This window comes from Trichosurus vulpecula, chromosome 2 (assembly GCF_011100635.1).
Source record: "Trichosurus vulpecula isolate mTriVul1 chromosome 2, mTriVul1.pri, whole genome shotgun sequence".
Lineage (NCBI taxonomy): Eukaryota > Metazoa > Chordata > Mammalia > Diprotodontia > Phalangeridae > Trichosurus > Trichosurus vulpecula.
Window position 1 is genome coordinate 326,313,206 of NC_050574.1, and position 15,602 is coordinate 326,328,807.

Below are 15,602 nucleotides of genomic sequence, written 5' to 3' on the forward strand. Positions count from 1 at the left end.
TATTGATATTTAGATGTATGCAGAGGGAGCGTATGGTATGTTCAGAGAGGACCAGCACCTCTGGTGTGAGGGTTTGCTGAGCCCTTTTCAGGGCTGCTCATCCACTTTGGGTGTCCACCTTCACCCAGCTCTCACCTGTGGCTCCAAGAAGCTGTAGCATGTGCAGCAGCTAAGGCCTGGATAACCATCTCAGTAAATGGGCTAAACCAGGCTGAGGGTAACTGACAGGCCTCAAACCCATGGGTGAATTAAGAGGGTGTCTACCCCGAGCAAGTGAAGACTTCCCACAGTGGAATGGGCAGATGAGAACAATTTAATCCAATGGTCATGAGGGCAACTCAAGCAGGTGGTATGGAGTACTTAGAGCTTGGTCAGACATTGAAGACACCAAGGTCATCCGCTGCATCCTGAACCATTGCCAGTCATCCTGACTTTTGTCCCACCAGTGGACTTCTATGACTCTGGAAGAGAGAGCCAGACTGATGATTTTGTGCAACACTGCCTCATTTAAATCTAATTCACAGGCAAGTCAAGACATCACCCCATCATCCACTATTGTACCCCGATATCATAATGTCATTGGACCTCTTCAAGAGCAAAGGACAAACAACAATAAAATGTATGGGTGTATAAATATATATATACACACACATACATACATATGTACTCACATATATACATACATATCTATGTTTGTTGATAGATATAGAGAGATAGATATGTAGATGTATATGTATATATAGATATCTACATACAGATATACATATACAGATACATATACATACACATACATATACATACACATACACATACACATACACATATACATACATACATATATATACACACACACACACACATGTATGGGGCAGGGGGAAGAGAGAGAGAAAGAGAGAGAGAGATGCATATGCTGCATGTTTGTGGATCCTTCTACCCCTGTGGTATCTGGACCATAGTTACATACATAGATTTGTCAAAATGTTCACAGTTCACATATATGTATGTGGATATATATGGCTTTCATCTATTTCATTACTAGACATATTGTAAAATGACATGTGCTTTTGGAAGTACATCAGTGTGTGTGCATATAAACTACCAAAACACAGATCTGAAACCTTAGAATGGTACCACCTATCATGTGTGATCACACTAGCAGCTGTACTCCTTGAGACCTAAGGAAAAATGTTGGCAGAACTAGCTTAGAATTCAAAAGGAAAACATCATATACTCCTACAACCACTGGTCCCTTTCTTTTGTGTCCATTTTAGGAATACTGAAATCATTTCCTCCCCATCTCCTAGGAGAAACACAGTAAAGAGCTCCTTAATTTGATAACAGAAGCCATTTTCTCCTTCATGAAAAATTTCAATGCTCTTGTTTACTTTTGCAGTTTTCAATAAAAGTCAAGTTTTTGGAAAGAGTGAACATTTTCAAAAGATTTCCTCCTCCCCCCACTCCGCCTTTTTTTGCCACTATTATGCATTTTGATACAATGCTTCAAAACACTGTAAAAAGTTTATTAGAGTTGACTACTCCTTGCTTTTCATAAGCATTGATTTGATTTATGGAAATATAAATCCACAACCTGAAAATCTCTCCGTTGTTTTGGCTATGGTTTTTCACAAGCTTCAGCAAGTTCTACTACTCAGTTTCATTATATGAAATATCGTGTTCTCCAAGAATCTGGAACCTTGGAAGCTCAGACCATTGATACATTTTTCAATTGAAAGGCCCTTACAGGTCATGCAGTCCAAGGTCCTATCCAGTGCAGTAATCTCTTTTATATATTTTGTGTTTACTTATGTATACGTGTTGTTTCCCTGGATAGAATATTGGCTCCTTGAGGGCAGGAATTATTTCATATTTGTCTTTGTATCCTCAGTACCTAGCTCAGTTGCTGTTGTTTGTCCTTGGGTTCTTGAAGAGGGACCAATGACATCAGGAAGGTGTTGTCTTGATTTGTGAGTAGTAGTAGCTGCCCTACTGGGGACCAAATGGCCAGACAGTTGGGCAATGCTCCTTCCTTCCTTCCTTCCTTCCTTCCTTCCTTCCTTCCTTCCTTCCTTCCTTCCTTCCGTTCCTCTGTCCACATGAGGAATCATGCACTTATATGTGGGTGCCCTGCCCAAAGGAAAGTGGATTTCTTGAAATAGAGCCCTGAAAAAACTGCTTTGATAAGACCCATTGGGATTCAAATGGAGCTATTTGAGTATACCTTAAACACAAATCACTCTGGCTCTCACTGATTGGTCAATAATAAGTCTCAGCCCAAACCTCTGTTGGTCATTGTTTTGGTTCTGGCCAGAAACCCTGCAGGTCTTCCCCTCCCAGATTGATTTTTTTTTTTGAGTAGGTAAAAGAGCTCCTCTTTTGCCTCATTTCTTACCTATCCTTAGTCACTAAGTGGGTGTTGCTTCAGACAGACTGAGACCTGGGAAACACCTTAGCTTTAAAAGGCCAAGGTTTCCCACTGTATTCTGGGCCATCTTCAGTCATCATGACCTATATCTTGCTACTAGACCCAGATGGCTCTGGAGGAGAATGTGAGGCTGGTGACTTTGCACACCCCTGCTTCACTTAAATCCAATTCACTTGCAAGTCAAGACATCACCTTCCTGATGTCATTGTGTGTATGCATGCATGCATGCATGCATGTATGTGTGTATGTATATATGTGTACATATACATACACACATGTATGTGCATATATGTATGTGTATACATACACATACATACATTGCTGTTGTTGTTGTATTTATCCTTCATTCTCGAAGAGGACCATGACATCAGGGAAATGATGACATGACTTGCAGTTGACTTTGATTTGAGTGAGGGAGGGCTGTGCAAGGTCACCAGCCTCACATTCTCCTCCAGAGCCATCTGGATCCAGTGACCAGATATTTATCAGGGTGACTGGGGATGACCCAGGATGCAATGGGAGACCCTGGCCCTTTCATGCTTTTTCAGGTTCTCACTTTGACTGAGGTAATGCCCATTCAGTGAATGGTGAATTCATTAGTGAATTCTTAATTCATTCAGTGAATTAAGAAGTTTATCAAGGGATAGCCCCTTTAATCAAAACTCAAAAAGAAAAAAAATCAAACTGGGAGGGGAAGACCCTCAGGGTTCCTGGCCAAAAGACAAATAAGTTACTATTTGATATTTCCATTCACTCTGTGCTAGGATACATACATACACACACACAGAGCATTTAGAACATAACCACTTTTTAGGATGTTATTTAGCATTTCATAATGCCTAGATGTCAGTCACCTTTCCCTAGAATAGCATAAACTGAAGAAGGGCCTTCACCCAGGGACCGCTCTCTATATCGGTATGTATGAGAGACACCCACTCAAAGGCTAATAGTGATACATCTATGAATCTAGAAACCCAGGACCAGGGAATTGGTGACTAACCAGTTCCAAGGAAAGGGTGATGTCTTTTGATTGTTAATTTCCTCCTTATTCTAACCTGCCTTTTAAGTGAAGTTATTTGCTCTGGGAAATGTAATCATATCAACATTAGCATTGCTTCTGGAAAGACTATTTATTGTTCCAGTCACGACCCCTGAGGCTTCTCAGACCAAAACATTCTTCCCTGGTTACTAATTCCCTTAAGTATATTTTTCCTCAATTAAAATGTAAATTCCTTGAGGGCAGGGACTGTTTCACTTTTGAATTTTTATCCCCAGAATTTAGCATAGTGCCTGGCATATACTAAGTGATTAAGAAATGCTTTTTCACTTATTCATTCCTTCTATATACATCCTGATAATCCTTTTGAAAAATAATTGCTGACCTTTATATAGTTTTATGGTTTGAAAACCTCTCTCATTAGATTTTCATGAAATTCTGTGAGGTAGATGCTATCATTATCCTCATTTTACAGATGTAGAAACTGAGGCTGAGAGGTTAAGTCAAATCAATAAGCATTTATTAAGTACCTACTATGTGCCCGTGATAAAGTCTGGGGATTAAAAACAATTTCCTACTGTCTCAAGGAAGTCACAGTCTAATGGGGGAGGGTGAAAGAATATCACAAAACTATAGACAAATTTCATTTATATGTAACATATACATGTATATGTATATATATGTATATGTATATATGCATATGTGTATGTATGCGTGTATGTATATATGTGTATATGTATATGTGTATGCATGTGTATATGTAAATGTGTGTATGTATATGTATGTATATGTGTGTATGTGTGTATATGTGTGTATGTGTATATGTATATGTATATATGTATATATGTGTGTGCGCGCATGTGTGTAGGTATGTATGTGTATGTGTGCATGTGTATATTTATATGTGTGCATGTATGTGTATGTATATGTGTATGTATGTGTGTATGTGTGTATGTGTGCATGTATATGTGTATGTATGTGTATGTGTGTATGTATATATGTGCATATTTATATGTGTGTATGTGTATGTGTGTTTATGTGTATATGTATATGTGTGTATGTATATATGTGTATGTATATGTATATATATGTGTGTATATATACACATATGTGTATGTATGTGTATATGTAAATGTGTGTATATGTGTATATGTGTGTATGTGTATATATGTGTATGTGTGTATATATGTATATGTGTGTATGTGTGTATGTGTATATGTATGTGAGTATGTATATGTATATGTGTATGTATGTGTGTATGTATGTGTGTATATGTATATGTGTGCATGTATATGTGTGTTTGTGTATATGTATATGTGTATATATGTGTATGTATGTGTATATGTAAGTGTGTATGTATATATGTGTATGTGTCTATATTGTATAGTGTGTATATACGTGTATATGTGTGCATATGTGTATGTGTATATGTATGTGTGTATGTGTATGTGTATGTATGTATGTATGTGTGTATGTGTATATATGAGTGTGTATATGTGTATATGTATATATGTGTATGTATGTATGTATATGTGTGTATATATGTATATGTGTATGTATGTGTATGTGTGTATATGTATATGTGTATGTATGTGTGTATGTATGTATATGTGTCTATGTAAATGTGTGTATATATGTGTATATATGTATATGTGTGTATGTGTATATATGTGTGTATATATGTGTATGTATATGTGTGTATGTGTGTATGTGTATACGTATATATGAGTATGTGTATATATGTGTATGTATGTGTGTATATGTATATGTGTGCATGTATATGTGTATGTATGTGTGTATGTATGTGTGTTTATGTGTATATGTATATGTGTGTGGGTATGTATGTGTATATATGTGTATGTATGTGTGTATGCATGTGTGTATATGTAAATGTGTGTATATGTGTATGTGTATATATGTGTATGTATGTATGTGTATATGTTTGTATATGTGTGTATGTATGTGTGTATGTATATATGTGTATATGTGTATGTGGGTTTATATGTATATATGTGTATGTGTGTGCATGTATGTGTATATGTAAATGTGTGTATGTATATAGGTGTATATATGTATATGTGTGTATGTGTATGTCTGTATGTATGTGCATATATGTGTGTGCATGTATATGTGTGCATGTATATGTGTGTATGTATGTGCATGTGTGTTTGTGTATATTATATGTGTGTATGTATATATATGTATATGTGTGTATGTATGTGTGTTTGTGTGTATGTGTATATGTGTATGTGTGTATGTGTATATGTGTATATGTATATGTGTATATATGTGTATGTATGTATGTGCGTATATGTAAATATGTATGCATATATGTGTATATGTATATATGTGTATGTCTGTATGTGTGTATATATGTATATGTGTGTGTATGTGTGTGTATGTATATGAGTGTATGTGTGTATGTATGTGTGTATGTGTATATATGTGTATGTGTATATGTATATGTGTGTACATGTGTATATGTGTACGTATATGTGTGTGTATATATGTGTATGCATGTGTATGTATGTATGTATGTATTGGGGATAATCTTAGAGGAAAGGCATTAGCATTAAGGATTAAGGGGAACCAGGAAAGCCATACTGTGGAAGGTAGGATTTTAGCTGGTACTTGAAAGAAGCCAGGAGATGGAGCTGGGGAGAGAGAGAATTTCAGATATGAGTGACAGGAAGTGAAAAAATCTGAAGTTGGGAGACGGAGTGAACATCAGCAAGCATTGCAGGACCAACAAGGAGACCAATGTCACTTGACTGCACAGTAGTGGGCTAGTAAGGTGTAAAAAGACTAGGAAAAATGGTAGGAAGAGCCAGGTCCAAGGTCATACAGCTAATGAGCATCTCAATCAGGCTTGGGTCTTTCTGACTTCAAGTCCAGAGCTCTAGCCACAATTCCATCTAGCTGTTACTTGTTCTGATACTCTTGCAAAATCCTGAACTTAGCCATCATTGTTTCATCATCAACTCAATGCCATGAAGCTGGATACTTGGTCCTGTACTACAGCCTATGGAGAATTTTCAGAAGGCATTGCCAAAATAATGAGATTTCCTTAGTGCCCCAGAGGAAAGGGACCAGATCCAAATGGGAATCTCCATTTTTAAAATGAATTTCAGCCTTAGATATTACTGAAAACAGGATTCTACCTCCATTTCCTGATCAATGAATGCCAGTGCTCTGTAACTGTTTCGATCAACTCAAGCCCTCCAAGCTCTTGGACACGGGCAATGGCAACCTGGTAAGATGTCAAGCATGGCTCCAGCGATTGCTTGTGTGTCTAATATCCAAGAACTAGTCATCTATCAGGGTTCAGAGAGGCCCATCATCAGGGTGGCTGCAGCCAGAGACATCTCTTGACTACAACTCTCAAAAACTGTCTCTAAGCTCATGGAGGTATTACAATAGAGGGATGACACACTGCTGAAATTACAGATGCTTAAAGAATTAAAATATATATATATATATTCATACTTTACATCATTCAATTTATTACTTATGGACTGTAGAAAAGCTACTGAAATAACTAATCCAAGACTCAGGGTTCCTTTCATGCTATCTACATGTGAATTTGTACAATATTAACCCTTCTACCTCTCTGAGCTGCCTCAACTTCTTCCTGAATGAATGAATTAATGAACGAATGAATGAATGACAAATTGAGGGGGGGGGGATCACCTTCCTCTGTGAAAAACAGAGTTTGGCTATGGTGTCCATTAAGGTTCTTTCTAGCTATTAAAGTCTATGACTATGATATAAAGAGTTCATATATCAATAATTCAAACAGACCTGAATTGTTGAGGAGTCTTAGCTTGAGTCAAGAAGAAAACTTTCAGGATGAGGGTTGTGAGATATTGTCATCATTCACAGCCAGCCAGAAATGATTTAGGCACAGGCCTGTCTGGAGGAAGAGGGACCAAATCAATTATTTCTAAGGTTTTTTGCATCCCTATTCTACAAAGAGAACATTGCCACTACCTATTCAACATTGCCACTACCCTCGTTGAGCCCCTCATCAGTTCTTACCTGGTTTATTATTGTATTACCTCCTGTCACTCTTCACACCGATGCCAAAATCATCTTCCAAATGTACAGATGTTACCATGGCACTCCATTGTTCAAAGATCTTCATGACTCTGTATTGTCTAGTGGATTTTAAATAAAAATTCCTTTGTCTGACATTTAGAGCTCTCTACAGTCTGGTTCCAACCTACTTTTCCAGACTTATTTCACTCCATTGCCTTACCTTTTAGTCAGATTTTAGTATTACCGTACGTTTTCTGAACACAAGATTATAATGGACAGGGGTTCTATTAATGATGGAAAGAAGGAGGCTGTGATTCCTAGCACTGCCCCTTTCAGTTAATGTAGTTACAGAATGGAGTTCCACATGATGAGGTTTTAATGTGTACACAAGATGTGTCTATCCCTGATTCCTTTAGGAGATGTAAATTCTTCTCTAAAATTGGTCCAAGTCTCAACCATTTAAAGTCACCAGAGGTGTGAGAACCTGCTTGCTCAGCCAATCACTGTTTCCTTCATAGCCCAATCAAAGAAGGGTCATACCTCATAGAGGGATCAGCGTATAGGTGCATCTTGTTTAAAAATTAAAACTTTGTGTGTGAAACTACATTCTGTGACCCTTCAACTGGGGGATGGGGAGAGTGAATAACATCCTCTTCACCCCCTCCATGACATAATATTGATCTGTAAATAAGCTTTGTTGTTATTCAATAGTTTCGGTCATGTCCAACTCTTCATGACTCCATTTGGGGTTTTCTTGGCAAAGATAGTGGAGTGGTTTGCCATTTCCTTTTCCAGTTCATTTTACAGATGAGGAAACTGAGGCAAGCCAGGTTAAGCGACTTGCATGGGTCACAGAGCTACTAAGTGTCTGAGGTCAGATTTGAACTCAGGAAGGTGAATCTTCCAGACTTCAGGCCCACACTTTATCTCTTATGCCACCTAGATATAAATAAGTTAGAAAGGCCTAAATTCTGTAGTGACTGAGTACCTACTATGTGATAGACAGATGTTTGTGTTTACTTTTGGTTTTTCTGCAGAGTTTCTGTTTCTTAGAAATTAGCTCTTCTCAGTCTCTGGCTTTTTCTCTGGCCTTCCCCTAGTGGGGAAATGTAGTTTCTCCCAGTCTATGGTTTCCCCATTTTTCAAGGTCCTACAGTATGGCCAGCCAGGTAGAATTTTATCTTAAAATAGTATATAAAATGCCAAGTCCAGGGTCTCAGTTTTGGTCAAACTCCTGTGGGAACTAACCTCAGTGGAAAACATCATATACCAAGGTGAGAGAGAAATAGGTACATGTCTTAGACATAAAGGGTAACATCACAAACCATCTATGGATAGGAGGAGAGTTAATGAACAAACAGAGGAGAGTGATGATCACAGAAGAAACATGAATAATTTCGATTATTTAAATTTTAAAATCTTTGCATAAACAGAACTAATGCCGCTCAAATTAGAAGGGAAACAGGTAACGGACGGGAAAATCTTTGCAGTAATATATATATATAAAATAGCCTCTTTTCCAGGATATATAGGGAACAGTTTCAAATTTATAAGAATAAGAGCCACACCCCAATTGATAAATGGTCAAAGCATATGAATAGGCATTTTCAGAAATCAGAAGAAATCCAATCTGTTGACCTAAGCATTTCCCATCTCCATGATTTTGCCTTAGCTGTCCCCCATGCTCTCCTTCATCAACTCCATACCTTAAATTTCCTAGTTTTCTCTGAGACCCTTTTCAAGCATCACCTTTTGCAGGAGGCCTTTCCCGGTCTTATCCTTATGCGGTTATATTTCAAAGAATCTACAAACTTGGATGGGGGAAGAAATTACATCTTCATTTTCATTAATCTCTAACGTAAATTTTGAGAAGGGGTCCATAGGCTTCACCAGACTGCCAGAGATAACCATGAAGCAGGAAAGATTAAGAATCCCTGGCATAAGAGAAAAATCACTGGAAGCCTGTCAAGTGGTCTCAATCTGAGTCTTTGCTTCATAATTTACCAGCTGAGAGACTTTAGGCCACGTACTATTTAAGATTCACTTCTCTAGCCCTCGATATTTTACCTGTATAGATAATGCTACAAGCATTAGATACCTTATGGCTTTTCAAGATAATTTATAAGAAGTACTCCACAGCCAATAAGGACTATATAAATGTGAATTATTATTATGATTATTGGTACACTTTTAAAAAATGAGTTTATTGACCAATGAGCTCTAGTTTCCCAGAAAAGGGCAGATTACTTCATGATAGAATGGTTAGTCAGACTAGAGATGAAGGTATTTTATCTGCCTCTTCCCTATTACCAATGGAATGAAACAGAGTTCTATAATAGTCCCGGTTTTATTCAATCAGTTTTACTCAGATATTATGCTTGTGGAGATGAAGAACTTGGTTGCTAGTGTTAGGATACATTTTCAATGCTCAATTTCCACATTTCCACTTCAATGGATTGAAAGTTTCTCTTAAAAAAAAGTTTTTTAGCCACTCCTTCGAGAATTCCAGTACGGTACAGGGGAAAAGACCAAGGATTTGGAGTTAGAGGTCCTGGGTTCAAATTCTATCTCAGATATCGCTTGACCCTAGGAAAGTCACTTCATGTCTCTGGGCCTCAATTTCTCGTCTGTAAAATGAGGGAATTGAACTGGATGGCCACTAAGGTCCCTTCCAATTTCATAAGTATGATTTATGACATAAAACCAATACAAAGCCATTCTGCCACCTTTCCATAGACTACACACTTCCCTTGATTTCAAACATATGATTTCATTGGTGTGGCTACTTCCTCCTCTGACTCAGATAATAAGTCCCCCAATGTCTTAAGATAATAGATTTTGAACTCAAAGTGACAGCATTGGGGGATCATTAAATCCAAACAGCTTATTTTACAGATGGGGAAACTGAAGCCCAGCAAGGTGAAATAATTTGCCCAAGGTCATCCAACTAGCAAGTGTCTAAGGTGGTATTTGAACCCAGGACTTCCCAACTCCAAGTTCAGTGCCCTTTTTGCTGCACCACATAAGTTGCTGTGGCCAAAACATCCACATCTCAGTGGACAACTAAGCCTCTAGCTCATCTGGTCCTCAAACAACAGACACACAATCCATCACCAGGTTCATTCTTGAACCCTTTCCAGCTTAGTAGGACCTGTCAGAGTTTATGTTCTTTTGGCATAGACTTCAAAAACTCAGGGTCACCTACACGCCAAAAGAAAATATGCAGCAGCTTATGAATTCATTTTGCTGTCAGTCATCACAATATTACTGGAAGCCCACTCATATGTCACATGTCACACAGCGAATTCTACCGACAGTCCAAAACATTCCTGCCATAGTGATAATGCATTTAGGTATATTGGCAGTACATCTAAAAATTATTTGCCCTTGGACAGGTATTCACACAGAGTAGATGCTCTGTGAATATTTGTGGATGTGAGTTTATTTTAGATAGGGAACTTTTAAAATGGTGTCATTTTTCACAGAAGAGGATACAATCAGGGAACAAGCAAACACAAGAATTCTCTCTGTTCAGTTATGTAATAATGAGAACCAGGTCAGCCATTTCCCTCTTCCCTCTCTCCCATGCCGCTGAAAAAGAACTCTTCAACAATCCAACAGTTGGCAGGGTCTACCAGCATCTGGGGAGTATGTCTTATTCCATGGGAGATATTGGAGTAAGAAGAAAACCACTTGATGGTGCTGACAGAATTATGATGACAGACTGTTCTATTAATATTCGGTATAAATAAACAGAGACCTAATGGCTCTCTGTTATCAGCACTCAGTGTAGGAGAAGCTTGGGGTTTATTTGCTTAGATGGCTTTTGTTTTTTAAGGGTTTTTTGACAAAGATAGTTAGTTTTTTTTAAAGTGAAAGATTTTGAAGTTGGGTTGAAATATTTTGAAGACCATGAAGCAGAAAGGCAGGACCTCTAATGAAGTAGCAGCCGCAGCTGTGATTGTAATGGTTAAGAATTTTGGACTGGGAGTCTTGAAGACGTTGATTTGAAAGACTTCAAATCCCTCCTTTAATCCTTACTAGCTGTTTGACCCTGGTCGAGTCATAATCTTTCTGAGCCTCAGCTCCTGATCACTAAAATTAGGTGGTTGGTAATTTGACACCAAACTCACTTGCAGGTCTCTAGTCCCAGGACCACAAAAGGCAGAGTGTAGCTGAACCAGATTAAAATGTTACTGGGAACTATTTAAGAAAAAATAAAGTCCCAGTACAATATAGGTAATGCTAATTTGTGGTTTTCTCAATCAATATGTGACTCACAGGGATTCATTTCTTTTTTAATTGGATGCTACTGAACTACGACCTTTGAGGTCCCGTTTAACTCTAATATCCTACGATCAATAACAATAACAAAACCCAACATATACGCAGCAGTTTGCAGAGTGCCTTTTTTAAAACAACGTAGAGAGGCATTTTGTTGAAATATTCTACTCCTCATTGTTCCTGAGGAAGAGGAAATTGGACTTCAGAAAAATAAAGGAACTTGCCTCATATCAGAGTTAGTAAACTTAAAAGGCAAGATTAGCACTCAGGTTTCATGGTTTCCATGCTAGTATTTTTTCCTTTACTGCCTCAAACACAATGGAGGGAATGGCAACAATCATCAGTTTTTCTAGTGTAGTCCTGAGAGAATACCAGGAGTCCATAGGTTTGTAAAAAGACCTATTTGGGGGTAGCTGGGTGGCACAGTGCATAGAGCTCCAGGCCTGGAGTCAGGAGGACCTGAGTTCAAATTTGACCTCAGATACTTACTAGCTGTGTGATCCTGGACAAGTCACTTAACCCCAATTGCTTACAAAAAAAAGAAAGAAAGAAAAGAAAAAGACCTATTTGGTGATGACAACAAAAAACAGAATTTGTAAAAGCTATGTCCAGAAGATCCAAAAAATTCAAGAACTGTTGCTTAGGATGAAAACATCAAGGATAATGAGATGGAAGAGAAAGAGAGAGACAGGAGACCATATGTTGCAGTGGAAAAAATACTATACTTTAAATGAGGAGAAACATAAGCTTGACTCCCACCCCTGACATTTATGAGCAGGTGTTATTAGCCCGACAGACCAGCACATCAGTGGTTTTGGTTCAAATTACAAGGTGCTAGAAATGACTTTCATGGGAGAGGGGCAAGGCTATAAAATGTCTGTTAATGGATATTCAAGGATTGAGTGGAAACCAAAAACCCTACAGTCCAGTCCCACCTCCCTGATGTGGCAGCCCCCTTTTGGCCCACATTTTCTATGGCGTTCCACTAGCCCAAAATTCATGGTAAGAAACTAATTGCTTACATCAGGGAAAAGGTTTTCCCACCCCAAAGAAGAACTAGATGGAAGAATACTAGCAAGTGCACTTGTAACTTATTTCTAGGGACAATCTTGTGCAAGGTACCTCTAAAGGAGGCAGGGAAGTGGGATAAATGCAATGTGAAAGATGAGTTATCTCTGAGAGGGATCTGAAAAAGCAGAGAACAAATGCTGGCCAAACTGGAGTTTATAGGCTCAGATGTTGTTAACCAGTCCACCGACCTTTAATTTTCGGCAGCCTTCAGTAACAAATCACTCAGTTTCTGAGTTTTGGTTTTCCCACTGGCAAAATGAGGATAACTATGACTCTATAGATATCTCACAGGGTTGTTGCAAGAACTAGCTGAGATAATTAATGTATGTAAAGTGCTTTGCAAACCTTAAAGTATTGAACAAATTTCAGTTATTATAAAATGTAACATCTAGTCTGGGGCTTACTCTCCCAACCCCCAATCAGATTATTAGATTGAGTCCCTAGTGAGCAGATCCTGCTTATCACCTCAAGGAACCTCACCCCCCAAAGAGTTGTGAGTTCTCAAATGCTTAAGCATCGGTTTGCTAGTTCTCAAATGCTCAAGCCTCCATTTGCTGTGTTCCCCCCAAAATCATCTGACCAATTAGTATCTCACCACTTTCAATCAATCAAATAACATCAATTAGATTTTACAAAAGAGTATTTACTGAGAAGGTAGAGCAAAGACTAAAGTACAACACCCTGAAGTGGGGGGCACTCTATCATATCAGTTCCTAGGGAGAGCAGGCTCAAACTTAAAAATGATTGCTAAGAAACCCCCCCTCCAAAAGCTCAATTCTCAATGTAATATAGCCAATGGATGAGTCGCTGCCTTGATTTCAGGCCCCAGGGTCTCAGCTGCCAGGTCAGCAGGTTATTCCTCAGAGCCAGCTCCTCCTTGGACTTGGCTGCTGATGCTGCCGGCCCTTTTTGCTGAAGGGCATCCTTGATTGTGCTCCTACCCTTTAGAAACTCCTAAGTTCATAACTGGGTTCATTTTGTCTGATACTCATTCACCTAAGATCAGGATAGACTACAACTCAACAGAAAAAGATTGGCCATGTGTTCACAACCGCATGGCAGCTGCGTGAGGGTGCTCACAACTACTGCTACCTCCCGCCCACCACCCAAGCATTTCTTTCCTGTGCTCGCTTGAGAGCTGCCAGCAAAGAGTTCAACTGCTTATGCCATTTGTATACACATTCAGTTCTGTCTCAGCAGCAAAGAAAATGTTTTTTCACTATCACATAGTAAGCACATAGAGGTTAGGGGATAGCTGTACAGCAGGCCCACCAAGCCTCCCTGCTGATCCTCTCCAAATTAAAGAAGAATAATTCTGTTTTCTTTACTAAGGAGAACATTCTCCAGACCAGGAAGTAAAGAACAAGATTGACTAATAAGGTGAAATTAATGAAAAGAAATGAGATGGGGGAAAAAAGTGGCTGTCAGTGAATTCAATTCACCAAGCCAGACTGAATTGCATTCCAAGGTGCCTAGAGAACTAGTCAATATGATTGCTGAGCCACCCACCATCAGTGGTCTTAGAAAAATCATGGAGGTTTACTAATGGGCTAAAGTCAACAACCAAATCTTTTGGTTTGTGGTTAATGATTGGTTCATAAAAATTTATGGACACAGGCATAATTTTTTATGACCTCTTGTTTACTTTCATTTGTTTTTTTTCATATTTATTATGTTCTTATTTATATGTTCAATACCGGCATTTGTTGGTGAAAATTAAAGCAAAATTGATAACGAAATTAAGAGAACAAAAAAAAAGTAATGGAAAATAGAAGTGCTGTCAAACTGGAGATAGGCAAATGTCCCAATTTTCCACCCCAATGGAAGAAGATAAATTCTTTAAGCTATATATCAGTGAGTTTGAGTTTGATTCCTGGCCAGATTCTAGAATATATTATTAAGGAATGGTTTACGAGCATTTGTAAAAGTAAATACTACTCTATAAATCAGCATGGGTCACGCCAAATTAATTTAAACCAGCATCATACACAGTAATTATTTCCTCTACATAAAAGAAATGATAAAAACCACAGAAGGCTCTCAAACACATTTCGAGAAAAGGTGTGCTTGTCTCTTATTTTTTTTTGAAAGCTCAAATTTGAGGAATTTTCCTGTTCACTGAAACTTCTGCAATCTAACCCTTCACAAACTATGTAATAAAGCAAAGACCATTTACATATGTTTACTTCTTCCATTTAACATCATTTTATGTTAAATAACATCCCCTAAATGTGGGTTTTTCCTAAGATTCTATCCTAGGCCCTCTTCTCCCTCTCAAGAGTCCTGGGGTGGTAGTGGTAGTGGTGGTAGGGGGTGTCAATGAACTTAAAAAAATAAACTTTGAATTTTTTTTCCAATATAATTGGTTTCCTTTGTAATCCTGTGTATTTTATTCTATGCATTTAAAGACATCATTCTGAATATGGGTTCATCAGTTTCACCAGTCAAAACGGTCCATCACACACACACACACACACACACACACTTACTTAAGAGAACGCTTGGCTCTTTATACTGTTTCTCAATAACCTCATCAGACCAGGGTCTCTGTGGATGACTCCCAGATCTATATATACCCCAAAGTCTACCCTGAACTTTGGTCCCTCATCGCCAATTGCCTATTAGACATTTCAAATTAGATGTCCCTTAAACTTAACATGTCTGAAACAGAATTCATTATTATTCATTAAACCCTCCTCTCTTCCAAATACTTGTGCCAAAAGAACCGCCATCCTTGGCATTATCCTTGGCTCCTCTCTCCTTCACTCCACAAATCCAAATCAGTTTCCA